The sequence below is a fragment of the Poecilia formosa genome, unplaced genomic scaffold (genome assembly GCF_000485575.1).
Source record: "Poecilia formosa unplaced genomic scaffold, Poecilia_formosa-5.1.2 Scaffold476, whole genome shotgun sequence".
Classification (NCBI taxonomy): domain Eukaryota; kingdom Metazoa; phylum Chordata; class Actinopteri; order Cyprinodontiformes; family Poeciliidae; genus Poecilia; species Poecilia formosa.
The window spans coordinates 303,676-317,368 of NW_006800415.1; the positions used below are offsets into that span (position 1 = coordinate 303,676).

General features: G+C 39.9%; 1 protein-coding gene across 4 annotated transcripts in view; it reads left to right on the forward strand.

The window, feature by feature from the left end:
- keap1a (kelch-like ECH-associated protein 1a) overlaps positions 1 to 13,693 on the forward strand; it is a 39,015-nt gene that overhangs the window by 11,433 nt on the left and 13,889 nt on the right. For 2 of the 4 annotated variants that reach the window (XM_016664290.1, XM_007578381.2), the window contains exon 1: positions 10,844 to 11,496. The exons of 1 other annotated variant lie outside the window; for it this stretch is intronic. The gene's annotated coding sequence lies outside the window, so the exon portion shown is untranslated. Of the gene's footprint in view, positions 1 to 8,379; positions 8,453 to 10,843; positions 11,497 to 13,693 lie in introns of those variants that run through there. One more of the 4 variants, XM_016664291.1, reaches the window with a different exon arrangement.

Sequence of the window (13,693 nt, forward strand, 5' to 3'; positions counted from 1 at the left end):
AATAATATGTCCTGCCAAGCACACTGTTTCTCTTCCTGCTTCTCCGTCCCCCTGATATGTTTCAAACCATCAAACCAATTATGATTACATTCAAGAAACTTAAATATATCCTCTCTGATGACACAAAGTAGGTCAAAAGATCTTAGAAATCAACACATCAGGCGGCGATCTAAAAAAAAAAAAACATTAGGAACAAATGAAAAACACTGACATCTACCACTCTGGAAAGGATTATGAAGCCATTTTAAGGCACTGGGAGTCGGTAGACCGCAGCACCATAAATCTGCTCTCTACCAGAAAGTACTGACGAAGAAGAATGTTCAGTCTGTGTGTGACCTGAAGTTCAAACCCGCTTGGGTCGTGCGGCAGGACAAGGATGCAGAGCACATCAGCAAATCCTCCGAATCCTCCGAAGTGACTGAATAATTCTGCAAAGAATAATTCTGCAACAGTAATTATCGAAAACACTTGATGACCAGTCAGTCATCCGTATGGAGTAATCACTTTTACACAAAAGAGCCAGATTGGTTTGGTTTAGAGAGGAAACACTCTCTTACACGATCACTCACTTTTTTCTCTCCAATTCCAGTGGGACGTTTTGTCAGATCAAAAATAAAAACCTCTAAGCAGCAATTAAACATACTTTTCACTAATCATGCAATTTTTTTATTAATCTTAAAATGTTTTTGTTGGCCTGATGTAATATTCTAATCTTAAATCATCATATTTAACAGAAATAAAGGCTTGAAAACGTCAGTCTGTGTCTAAACTAACCACTTCCTGAAAAAGAAGAGCTACACTTTTATATGTTTACCTATTTATGTTCTTACAACTAAATAAGTAGTGGAGTGAGTTTGACTGTAACAGAGCAACAAATCAGTGGTTGCACATTCTTGTTAACGTGCAAGAATGTCCCAGTCAAAGTCCAAACCTTACACAAAAAATTTGAATATTTGACAAGGCCTGAGAATTTATGTTCAGTGATTCTCTTCATCCAATCTGAGCTTTTTTTTTTTCTTTTTGTGTGTGTGTGTGTGAAGCTGGTAAAAATGTACTGCAAAAGACCCTTAGCTATAATTGAGGGTAGTTCTGCCAAAAATGACAAAAAATGTATATATTTAAATTGTGCAACCCTATCTCGACATTTACACTACTTTTCATTTGTTTTCTCTCACAAAATCCCAATTAAATCAATTGGCGAGTGGTCATAACCTGAGAAAGGTAAAAAAAAAAAACCTAAGCTTTTAAATACTTTTACTGTGTAATTATTGGCCAATTCCCTGTGAAGCTTTTAGCCAAGCTGGTAAATTCCTCGGTTTGACTTAGATGTGAAATATTGGGTTGTTGCTCAGGGGGAAAGAGCAACGTGGAGAGAAGCATCCTTGTTTTTCCATCAGATAATAACTGGTGCCTGTGAGAAAAATATTAAGAAGACAAGACAACTTTTGTTTTCACAGAGGAAACTTTTGTTTTCCACAGAAGAAGAGTTTATTTATCTATTTATTTTTAATATCTTAGCTCAGGGGAAACCAGTCAGGATCGCTGTGGGAGTCCTGGGCCAACCAGCCAACACAGCAGGGGAGAGGAAGCACAGTCATGTCACGTCACACTCCGACTGAGAAATGCAGACTGTGTCCGGACAACAGGAGCTCTCTTCATGTTCTCCCTCCAGCTGGAAAGCTGTGACTAATATTTGACTGATGCACAAAGTTCGGGCAAACTCAAATTAGTCCTGGTCGTCGTCTGTCGGCGAAAGGCAGCGGTGACTCAGCGGGAGTCCAGGGCAAAGCGTTCGGACTCACAGCCGTGGTGACCTTTAGGTCCCGGCCCACAATGTCCCCCGTTTCTCCTCGCTCAAAGGACGCTCTTGTCGGGGAAGCGGTTCCCACTCGCGTCCGGCTGTTGCTTTACAGTAAATGTGAAAGGATTTATGAGACGTCGTCATGGCTCTTTTGTCGCTTTCCCGTTATTTTGCTCTTTCTTCCGGTTCTCGATGCCGTACAAAAGAACAGAGGACTCATGGTGAGCATTTGTCGCCATCTTGGGCCAGTGTGTCCCTGTCTCAGCTGCTGTCCTCATTTATGCCTCAAATTAAAAAAAAAAACAACCTCTCTTTAAAAAAGAAGAAAATAAAAATCCCACTTTTTGGTTTGGAAACAGTATCACACAAAACTATTTACACACCTAATACAAAGTTGCATACAATTATGGTATACATTTGCTTATTTTGAAACCCCAACATTGGCTTTAAGTGCCATTTGACCCCCTTTGGCATTAATTTAATATGGAGGCTATATCAGGGTCAAACTTGACAAATTGGGTAAGGAGCACAACAAGACAAAATTAATGAAAAAGTGGCAAGAAGAATGTCATGATAGTCGAAAGAAGCCATTAAAAGTCCTACTTGGACAAGTTTTCTTGTTGGATGAGATCAAGTTTTAACTTCTGATGCGGCTCACATCGCATGTGGCAGGAAAGTAGATATTTATCCCCACAGTGGCATGCTGAGGCATGGTGGTGGCAGCATTATGCTGTAGGATTTTGTGTGTGTGTGTGTGTGTGTGTGTGTGGAAGAATGTTTGTTGGTAAAATAAGGCAAAAATGTCACTCTTTGACGTCAAAGAGTGACATTTGTGAAGAGTGTGTGTTGTGGGATGCAGTATTTCATTGTTCCTTCCCACAGCTGTAGACTACTTTGTTTTGTTCTATCGCAAGAAATCCTAAAAAAAAATAAAAAACTTTGTGGTTGCTACGTGACAAAGTAGAAATACCGAAGGGGTGTGAATACTTTTTCACATTCGCACTGCAAATTGAAAAACAAACAACAAAAACCATCCAACGTCTCAAACGTATTGAAACGTTCAAAAAAATAACCGGCAGAGTGCTACATTAAATGCCACGGCAGGAAGTCCTTAATTCAAAACATCACACGGGGAGCGGAGGACAAAGTGTTGAGAGGAATAAGTGGTGGAGTCAGACAGCGAGAGCCGAATCTCGATGATGAAGCCTTCTCCGGCGTAATGAAAGTCATGTGAGGACAGTGAATCTCTCAGTCAGTTCTCTGGACAGACAGCATGTTGAGCGCAGCCTCGCTGCAAACCACGTGTCTGAGATGCAGGCGCCCTGCGGAGAGCTGCTGAGTCCTCTGCTCAATCCCTGCTCTTTGCGGTTTGTTCTCTACGCCTGTCACCGAAGGGTAAATGTGTGTGTTTCTCTCTATTTGGGACACGTTGCGTCTGAGAATAGGCCTCTTCTGAAGCCACCTGTTGAAAATGGTGGTAGTTTTTATGAGCAACAACATCTAAACTCTCAGCTTTGTCACTTCGATTAAACACAAAATCGAATTTGCAAATTGTAAAATCTCTTTCTGGACCCCAGATTCATCAGTTCAGCGGTGAACTGATCAACTTCTCACAAAGAGTTTATTTAAAGAGCCTTACAAAAGCACTCGTATAATAATGTCACGTTACAAATGCAAACCTCAGTGTATTTCGTTTTGAATAAGTGGAAACTCAAAATAGTTATTAGTTCATTTATTTCTGCAAAAAAAAGAATAAAAAAAATGTGAAGTTTGTTGTCTTTTTTTTTTTTTTACCCTAAACAAAAATCAATTGCTGCTATTGGGTTTGTTCATAAAAACCGAGGAACACAGCAGACAGGTCAAGGAAAAACCTAGAGACAATTAAGGCTTGAACTCAATGGTGGGTTCAAGTCCTCGAGTGAAAACTTATTGCATTATCTACCAAAAAATACAATATTTAATAAAACGAACACAGCTATCAGACGTTAATATTAAATTCATCTGTAAGTGAGTGTTCATTCAAGACATTGAACGTCAGAATGTGACGTAAACAGGAAATGGGCCACTCCTCAGCCAGATTAAATTAATGTCTGTGCCAAAGTCTGCTTTTGAGCTAAAGTACCATGAACGCTTTTTAAATGTACACTGGCAAAAAAAACAAAACAAAACAAAACATTGTGACGAGTAAAAGACAAATATGCTACGCCTAACACTTTACAGTTTAAGAAGATTTGAAGGTTTGAATTAGTCACTGAAAGTCTTACCACAAAAAATAAAAGCATGCTCTAGCAGACTAAATCTGAGCAATTGTTGAATTGTAATTGGGGCTTGTCAAAAATTCATTCCTATGGCTGGAGTTTGCACAGTCCTGTTCAGACTGAACTGTCTGAGGCACAGTACATTTATCAGGTTTTGATTTGTAAAAGACTTTAAAACCAATGTAACGCTTCCTTCCGGTTCACAACTCACACTTTGAGTTGGTTTGTCACATAAAAGTTTAATAAAATAAAACTGAGACAAGCACGAATGTTTTTGTAAGGAGATGCATCAAGTAGTCAAGAGTACGATTTTTTTTTGTGTGTGTGTGTATTTTTAAAAAAGGTTCCAGTATACACGGCTCTTGAGAAACACACAAAAGCCTAGATATTAGCGAGTATGACTTTAGCACATATACCCTCCCGAAACACACGTCTGCGCTCGAAGCTTCTCTCTTCATCCACATACGAGAAACATTAAAGACTAAACAAGTAAAACAAATGAGGAGCTTCTCATTAGCTATCGTCATCACTTGATGAAGCAATGATGAAGTGTTTTGATCTGTGTTTACAGACGGCCCCGAGCTAGACTAGATGTAGCGGAGAGAAGCAGCAGCCTGACGGAAATGAAAGCAGCTTCCTCTGGTTTTATGTAAGCTTTACGTTTTCATTACTCCTTCGTCTCTCTGCCAGGCAGCTCTGTGGGGACGGACGGCCCTGGACAATGTCGGATGCAAGTTTGTGAAAGTTTTTCAAGCCTTGGTAACCGCTGGAGGCAGGTCGATTTGGGTTTTTCTTCACGTAATAAAATGCACTATGGAATATGACGCGATCCTCTTAAGCTAAGAATTACAACAACAAAAAAATAATAATTAAAAAGCAAGTAAAATTCAACATGTTTAAGTATGTTGGAGTAGCTGTTCTCCTTTCACATTCACGAGGAGAACATAGATGTCAAGTCTAGAACAAACGTGAAAGATGTGATGAAACTGCTGGCTGAAGCTGGTCAGACCGACCGGAGTCCGGAACCAGCCTGGGCTGAAACGCCACTCGGACACAAAGAGAAGATCCAGTGGTTTATTCTGCATGCTGCGGGTTTCCAGTGTCAGAGGAAGCCAAGCAGGTGCACAGCATCACTGAGCCACCGCCATGCTTCCCTGTACTCGCGGTGCTCCTTTCAGCAGATGTTCTTTATTGCAGCTTACTGTTCCCATGGTTTTAGACGAGCAGCGACGGATTCCTTAGAGTTTAGGCACTGAGTCCAACTGCATTGCATGTGGAAACTGAAACCAAGCGTTTCTGAACTGTTTTTTTTTTTTTGCAGACATTTGATTATTTTTGACCATCTGCTTCCTGCCACCAGCCGGCGTAGTCACTGTTCATTTAACTTTACATTTGGAAACTATTCTTCAAACTGTAGCTCAGGAACAGTTCAGAACTTTTCCTTGTTTGTCCAAAGCAGTGACCTCAGTTCTCTTGACATGCAGTGAAACATCACCAAAGTCGTCGATTGGCTGGATTGGATTTATTCTCAAATATTTCCCCCTATAAAGAATTTTATGATGTACTTTTGAGTTTGCCGTAGTCATTAAAGATGGACTGTAGTTTTGAATTGGATGCAACTTTTGGAATGCTCCTTTACTTAAGTATTTGAAGTTGTCTTGCCCAATCTGCTTATAGCAGACTAGTTCAAATGTGTCAATAAATTTAATTTGCTATCCGACTGAAACATTTTATGGGAAATTGAATCTAAATTAAAAAAAAAATGAAAAACATCCCAGCTGGCTTCCAAAAGTGTTCTGGGTTTGAAAAGTTAAAAAGGTTCAATTTAAAGTTGGCTCACGCTACGAAAAGTACCAGGGGATGCAATACAACTTTTTAAATGCTTTTCTCATCTTAAGTGACCAACTTGTTGAGTCTAGTACGTTCTGTTAACAAAAGACGTGTGTGTGTCACCAAGACAAATGGGACACTTCGAAGAGGCCTGGATGTGGAAAAGGGTGGAGATAGAGAAATGCAGGAGAAAACAGTGAAAGGTTATTAGACAGGCGAAAGCTAAAGCAGGCGGTCCCCGAGGCTGAGATGTCTGAGCCGAGAGACCAGGGGCAGAAAGCGAGGGACTGAGGAGAGACAGAAAGAGCGAAAGAAAGAGGGAGGGAGTAATCAAGGAGAATCAAGACGTTTCCTCTGCAATACCCACAGGCCTCAGCTGAGCCCCAGCTCCACAATCCTCGCTGATTGAAGGGAAGGGTTTGTTTGAAGAGGAGGTCAAGACCATCAGTACCTTGTTAAGGGAAAGTCGTGTCCAGAGGAATGAAGAGGGCCGACTCCTTCCTGAGGAATTCATAGGGGGATAGACAGTGTGTATATGTGCGAGTATGTTCTATGTGCAAGAGAAAAAGCACTGAGGTTTTTTTAAGTGTGTGTGTGTGTGAGAGAGAGAGAGAGAGAGAGAGAGAGAGAGAGAGAGAGAGAGAGAGAAGGCGTTTGGCTTGCTTGTGCGCCTCCAATCATTAAAAAGAAGCGGCAGACAGGAGGAGGAATTAGACGGGGGGGTTGACGGACCCATCGACCCCCTCCTCACATACTTTCTAAAGCCAGGATAGCAGCGCTGGCATTTGCTGCAATAATGCATGACAGATGTACATCAACCATGCTCTTACTCTATCTCTTAGTCTGCGTTTCTCCCTTTCTATCCTTTGTTTTCAGCCTCGTCTCATCTGGACCCAATGTCCTGTTTTATTTTTTGTTGTTGTTGTTTTTCTTGTGATGAGCATCAATGAATCAGTAGAATTAAAAAAAAATAAATAAATAACAAAATGAAGATTATGATCTTCTTCAATCGATCCTCCAGGTTGTAAATCTCTAACAGGTATGGCAGCTTTTGTATTGTCGCTGCGACAGTACAATGACCTTCTACTCGCATAACATAATATAAAATAAATGATTCATGAAACAGTGGAGAAAAATAAATAAATACATAAATTGTAGCTGAAACAATTAATTCGATTAAGCAATTGCTGAACTATTTGTCAACTCATTTAGAAACTGATTAATCGTTAACTGGAGAATAAAGAAGAACAACATGCAGTCAGAGCAGCAATTAAGCCAAAACTGTTAAAAAGTATATACATTTTGTAACTACTACAGATAAGTAACAGAGTAAATATATTTATCACGAGAGATTCAAGCTTTTGTGCTCCCGTTTCATCACAGCTCTGTGAGATTTGTCTGTTTTTATGTGATCATCCCCACGTTTCCTTGTGACTCCCTGTTTGACCAGCAGAGGGCAGCACTTTCCCACAGAATGAGAGGATTGTGGCGCTCATGTGTGAGGCAGGCAAGCAGGAAGACCAGATCTGATCTCTCTCTCTCCCTCTCTCCTTTGTGTACATGACAGAAGTGAATAGTGCTGTGTCACTGTGCAGTTGCATTTTGCCCTTCCCTTCCCGTTGCACTAAAATAGATTTTATATCACTTCCAGGTGTAAACTGGACACAGACCTGCTCAAAAATAGTACAAATTGAAATTAAAGCACATGCATAAAATAATAAAACAGAAAACACTCATTGGTTAGAAAAGTAGTTGAGAGAGTTGCATAAAATTGAGAGTGTGGCTGTTTGTTTTTTGTTTTGTTTATGCTGAATCTCTTAATCCTTTATCTGTCCTTGTCAATGTGCAAGTCAACACGTTTTTATTGGGTTAATTTTGCATTCGCATGCTTCCTCATTAATAAAAAAATAGAACACAGTTGCTGTGTCACTGTTGAACAACACGTTATTGGCTTATCAATCACGTTGTTGCATGTGTGTTTGTTGTGCGCCTCGTTCACGTGTTGTATTTTGCTGAGAGGTTCTTTCCTTGCCCTATAAATCTGAAACCTGCCAAGTCAGTAAGAAGTCTGACCGTTCGAGTCTACCAGACCCAGAAAAAATATGCACCAAAGATATTTGGGAGTGTGTGTGTGTGCACACCGATACGTTTCCTGCACCACACCTTTGGTGACTGTAGCCAGGCTGATTGGTGAGAGGTGGCTCATCACTGAGGCATTCATAGAAAAACACCAGAGTTACTCTCAGGGAGCTGTCACAAGTTAAATCAACATGGGATATTTTCATATATGTACAAGAGAAGGCCTGTCCCGGTACACCCCAAAGGACACACCGGACTCTGATAATGGAGGATCAGGTCAGTAGGAACATGCAGCCTTGTAAGCTGCATTAAAGAGGCCACGATAAGATGAAAAGCTTTATATCTCAACGCACAGATAAGTTACAACTCACCCTGATATCTTATCTGGAAAGGGTTTTCTTTCTGTCTGCCTGCCTGACTCACAGGGTGTGGCACAGCGAGGAGGAAGATCCCCGGCCTGGTTAAAGGTGAAACCAATTAGCCGGTAAGTTTGTTCTGAGTAATAATGCCAGAGAGTGATTTTTTTATGTGCGTTTCCATTTGTTTGGGAACAAATAGAAACGAATATTGTCAACACATCTCTGTTCCCCCCTCCCCCTCTTACTCCACAAACAGCTGTTAAAAGGACAAGTCGCTGTGAGAAAAGACCAACCTGTGAAATTTAAATTCAGCCCGATATGAACCTTTCTCTTCAGGATGGAACATCAGATAAAGATGTTTCTCCGTATTGACATTAAGTGGAGATATTTTTATTTTGCAGTCAGGGCTCAATTCAAAACAGTTTTATTTTTAGCGTAATAAATGCTGTGCATCTCAGCTGATTACCATTTTATAAAAGTTTTACTGGAAATCAGAAATTGTTACCACAGGTTAATATGCAGGGCAGATACTTCTGCTTAAGAGTGCTTTATAAGAGGACAATATTTAGAGATAATTATCTGAGCCAGCAAAAAATAACAACATTAAATTTGGAGTTCCCCTTGGTTGTCTCTGGATTGCATAAATTTGACTTTCAAAACCATCCTGATACTTGCATGGGAAGTAAATATTTTCTGGTTGTTATGATTGTTCATGGGAGCTAAATCCGATCAAACTTGTTTGTTTATTTTTTTTCATTCTGACACATGAAGCAAGATCCGCTTCTAGAGTTGCACGACTAAGCAAATAAAATGCTTAATCGTACTCATGCAGTTTGCCAGCATTGAAATTCGGTATTTGTACATTTACTGAACTTATCTAGCATTTTCCCAATCATTGTGACCGTTCACACACACATTTAGCCACTGATACACAGTTCAGTAGGCTTGGGGTCAAGTTTCGTGCCCCCGGGGCACATTGACGCGAACAAGCTGAAATCGAACTTACAACCGTCACGATCACAAGACGACGACTCTACCCAAAGAGCCACAGTTGCCTCAAATCAATAAATGGTCTAAATTGTGTTAAAATCACATTGCATTGACAAAATACATGCCTGTTAAACATTAAAACAAATGCTTCACATGCACAAAATAGGTGAGGCATTCTGAGGAATCTCTGTCTTGCACCCACTGTGCAGAGGGTAAGATGAGAATAGGTGGGAGGGAGAGGGACGTGTGTTACGTGTGTTTCTGTGTTCAAGGCAAACAAGAAGGAGCTGGTTAGCGATTACGATACAAGTCTAATGCAATCGAAGCCGTTTTTCATTATTTTAGTTCATTTCAGTCTATTTGTGTAGCACAGTGTTACAACGAATATCATCTCAATGCACTCTACGAAAAATGTAGTCGAATTTATACGCAGAAATATGCAGTCAGCTCATCTGACATCTTCACATCTTCACTAGCGCTTAAATGCTCCATCACAGTGATGTGAATGTATTGATGCCAAACAAAATATGTTCACAGTTGGTAGTAGTTTCTTTTTTTTTTTTTTTCTTGAGCCTTTTTGCAAACTCCTTTATGCACTATATCAAAGTAACTGCTCAAGCCTGGTCTGTACTTTGCGTCTTGCAAGTCGGGTTTGTTTGAAGCTAGGTGTCTGAATGTACAGCCAAACAATTTAAACGTGCCCTGGCAAGATTCACTGGCACTTCAAAGTTTGTTATGTCCGCTTAGATCATTGATTAAATCCATCATAAATTAAAAACTATGATTACACAGGAAGCTGTGTTTTAACTTGTTAAGCTTGATTTATTGCTATCAGCTATTCCTGTTTTCCCAATTAATTTGTTTGCTCTGTTCTCTGTTTACTTCAGTACCGTGGTGGTTTGCACAGGATGAAATGGTTCAGACAAAACAATAGGAATGAGTTATAATTGTGTAGTAACGAAAAGCTTTAAAGTGTATGCTGCTTAAGTCAGTACACACACTGGCCTGATAATAAATAAATAAATAAATAAATAAATAAATAAATAAATAAAAAAAACAGCACCTTGCTTCAGGCAGAAGGTCTAGGCTCTCGAAAAGGTGACTTTAAATGTTAATTCAATATTTGGAAGCGTTGACAATGGTTTACTCCATCGCTAAAACTACAGGCAGAGCACGATTCTAAAACGGCGCAGAAAATTGACGTCATAGTTTGACGTCTCCTTCTGTTCACCGATTGGCCCGCTTAAAAAAATCGACCGGAGACAATCAGAGTCAAGTGGAGGAGGCTCACTGTGCTGAAAGCGAGTTTTTTTTTTTTTTTGTTGTTGTTGTTGTTTTTCGAGCAGAATTGCACAGGAAGGAAAAGACGACACTATACACAAACACGGAGGCTTTGCAAAATCATTCACGCCTATTTAACTGTTACACTTTTATCATGTTACAACAAATTTTACTGTAGTTTATTAGAACATATTAGTGAGAAGCAACATAGTGTGTTTATACTAAACTTACATGGGTATTGCAATGTTTTTAGTTGTTCATCTTAATGTTTTGTTGCATTTTAAGTTTTGAAAAGATTTCCTTGTGTAGAAAAGTGAGTCATGATGAGTCATTGGAGGAAAATGAATATCTCAAACAGTCATCTCCAAAGCTTGTCTTTCAGTCTCGTCTGGATTCTGTTTTGAATTTCCTGCTCGATAAAACGTGGAAAATGAGTGTAATATGGACAAGGGTTTTTTTCCCCCCTTTGCATGATCCGCTTTTGCCAGCCGTGTAGCTGCTACGAATGGCCAAGTCTTTAGTGCGCAGTTCAGTTTCAGTTTGAGGAATGCTGCCCCGGTCTGTTTACCTACTGCGGGCTGTTCTCTCATTGTGAAAAGTTGCAGAGTCATGGAGGTGTAGAAATTTCCTCCCGCCCTCTAACGCATCCCGTCGAACGGCTTGCCCTCAGAAACTACGGCTGCTGCTGCTGCTGCACTTTGAACCGAGCACAGTTCTGCTTTTTTGACGTAGCATGGGACGGACAGTTTCCTCTAAGAGAGAGAAAAGGGGACAGAAAGCGGCAACCTGCCTGCCACAGGAGAGCTCATCCTTCGCTCGGACAGCCACCCGAACCCTGCTTCGGCGTGAATGCGGACCGCCGCGTTTTGTTGTTGTGACCCGGGGAGTTTGACAGCTGGTGAGTTTCTACAGCTGCTTCACACACTGTGTTGACGCTCGGGAGAAAACCAGAAATCAGTGTTAAATTACGACAGTTCGGGTGTTAGCACTCGTGATACGACTCATAGCAACTCTTATCCCACATTTAAAATCCTATTAGTTTATGGGGGAGGGGTTCCTGAACGGGCGTAGAGTCCTAAAAATTGAAACTTACTCACTCCGGTTTGTTGACGATTTAAAACAATCTTTGCAGTGAGATAAGTGGCTCCAAATGTCCCCATAAATGAATGATTAGATTATTAATTTTAAAATAATATAATATAACAAATGCTCCATTATTATCACCCCCCCTCCCCACACACACACACACTAATTGTGCTTTCCATCAGTTTTCAATTAATATCGTTCAGGTTGAATGTGTAGTCAGTGTAACTACTAGCATGTTAATTTTCTCTGCTTAGACTCCTTGGTTCACTTAATGGCACCCCTAGTGGAAATGTGTGAAAGCCCTTAAAATAAAATCATCTTATTTTGCTGAAACAAAAAGTCAAATCCAATCTTTAGTTTAAGCACCTTTATTTAGTGGAGCAAAAATCCCATGTTTATATGTATTTTTGTTAGCAAACCTATCTAGTTGGAAGTAGACAGCGTCTAACGGTTGCTATGGAGACGCGTTAACCTCAACATGCCACTCTTTGCTGCAGATCTGTAGATAAGAAGTTTGAAGATTATTTTTTCTTATCTTCCTCATCATCCTGTTCACTGTGGAGGATGACAGGATGAATATTGCTCCTCATCCAGCCTGGTTGATAAACATTCGATGAAAGAAATGGGCCTAATTGATTACTGATTGGATACCTTAAATATCAGATTAACTTAGAAAATGAATGTATAGATTGAAAAAAAAGGCTTTATGTAGTTATTTCTAAAAAGATTGTGAAGAGTATTAGTAATTTTGTCACCACTTATTTTTGTTAAAAAAAAGCTTTTTTCTCTTAACAAGGGATATTTTCCCCCCCCACTGAATAAATGTATTGAAATTAAAGGTTTGAGTTTTCAAAATTTTCCAAGTAAAGTTTATGCTACAGTGAAAAAATATATATATTTATAGTTTAAGATTTATATATTTATATATATTTTTAATTTATTTTTTTGTGCAGAAATTTATGCATGTCAAGGCTTCCATATTTCCTGTAGCAGAGCATTTTCCTCAGCTAAGAAGCGACTTCAACCTAATTGCTGACTTCAAAAAAGTTTTACACATTTTTAAATGGTCATTTGATGGGACTCTTCCTCTTCTAAAATAAATTAAGGCTCAAAAGGTATTTTTTGGAGGTTATTTAAAATCATCCACAAGTCTACACAACTATTCAAGATGAAAATATTTGAAGTTGAGTCAACTGAGGCATTATTTGCAGTAAAATTAGATATGTCAGTGGCCTGAAAGTATCTTAAGTAAGAGCAGGACGGAAAAGCCTCAGGGCTGAAATAATACAAGAGATTAACATTGTTTCTTCTGAAAAGAAGGTATGTAAATAGCCAACTGGAAAAATGTCAAGTCACTGCAACTCTGCAGTTTCTTAATGTATTTTGGGAGTTGAGGGTTTAACTCCAGGAGCTTCCTTATGCAAAGACTTGCTGCTTGTCACGTTCCGTGCGCTGCAGCAACTTCAGCTCAAAGCTGACAGCACAGGTTGGAGTCAGCTGATCGCTGTTCTGCTCGGTGCTGTGTGCAGCCTGCCAGCACAACCAGTCTGTAAATGGTTAACTCCTCTCCTCTGAGCTGCCAACGCTACATGTTGAATTCTGCCCTGGGCAGACTCGCCAGACAAACAGTGATTAAAGTCAAAGGGTGATAGTCAGTCTTTGTTTTGAATCGGATTTTAATCTGTTTTCGTCCCACTTTTCACTGCTACTCTATTCCTCCATTTTTAATGCGTTGCATCATTCTAATCAGCTAACTTGCACATCTGGTCCTGAAATCGCTGATTTGGTCATAATGACATTACAGTTCTAGCCTCTGCACGTTTTGCAACCTAAGCAAAGCAGGCAACCAGCGACTGGGACACTGACGGAAAACCACGTTCACCCAGCTGTAGTATATGTGTATGCATGCTCATCCCGTGCTCTGCACGTTCATATGACCTACAAAATGCTCAAGTGAAAGTTGGAGGTTACACAAAATTGATTGTGCAAGTGCTTTCCTTCTATCTGAA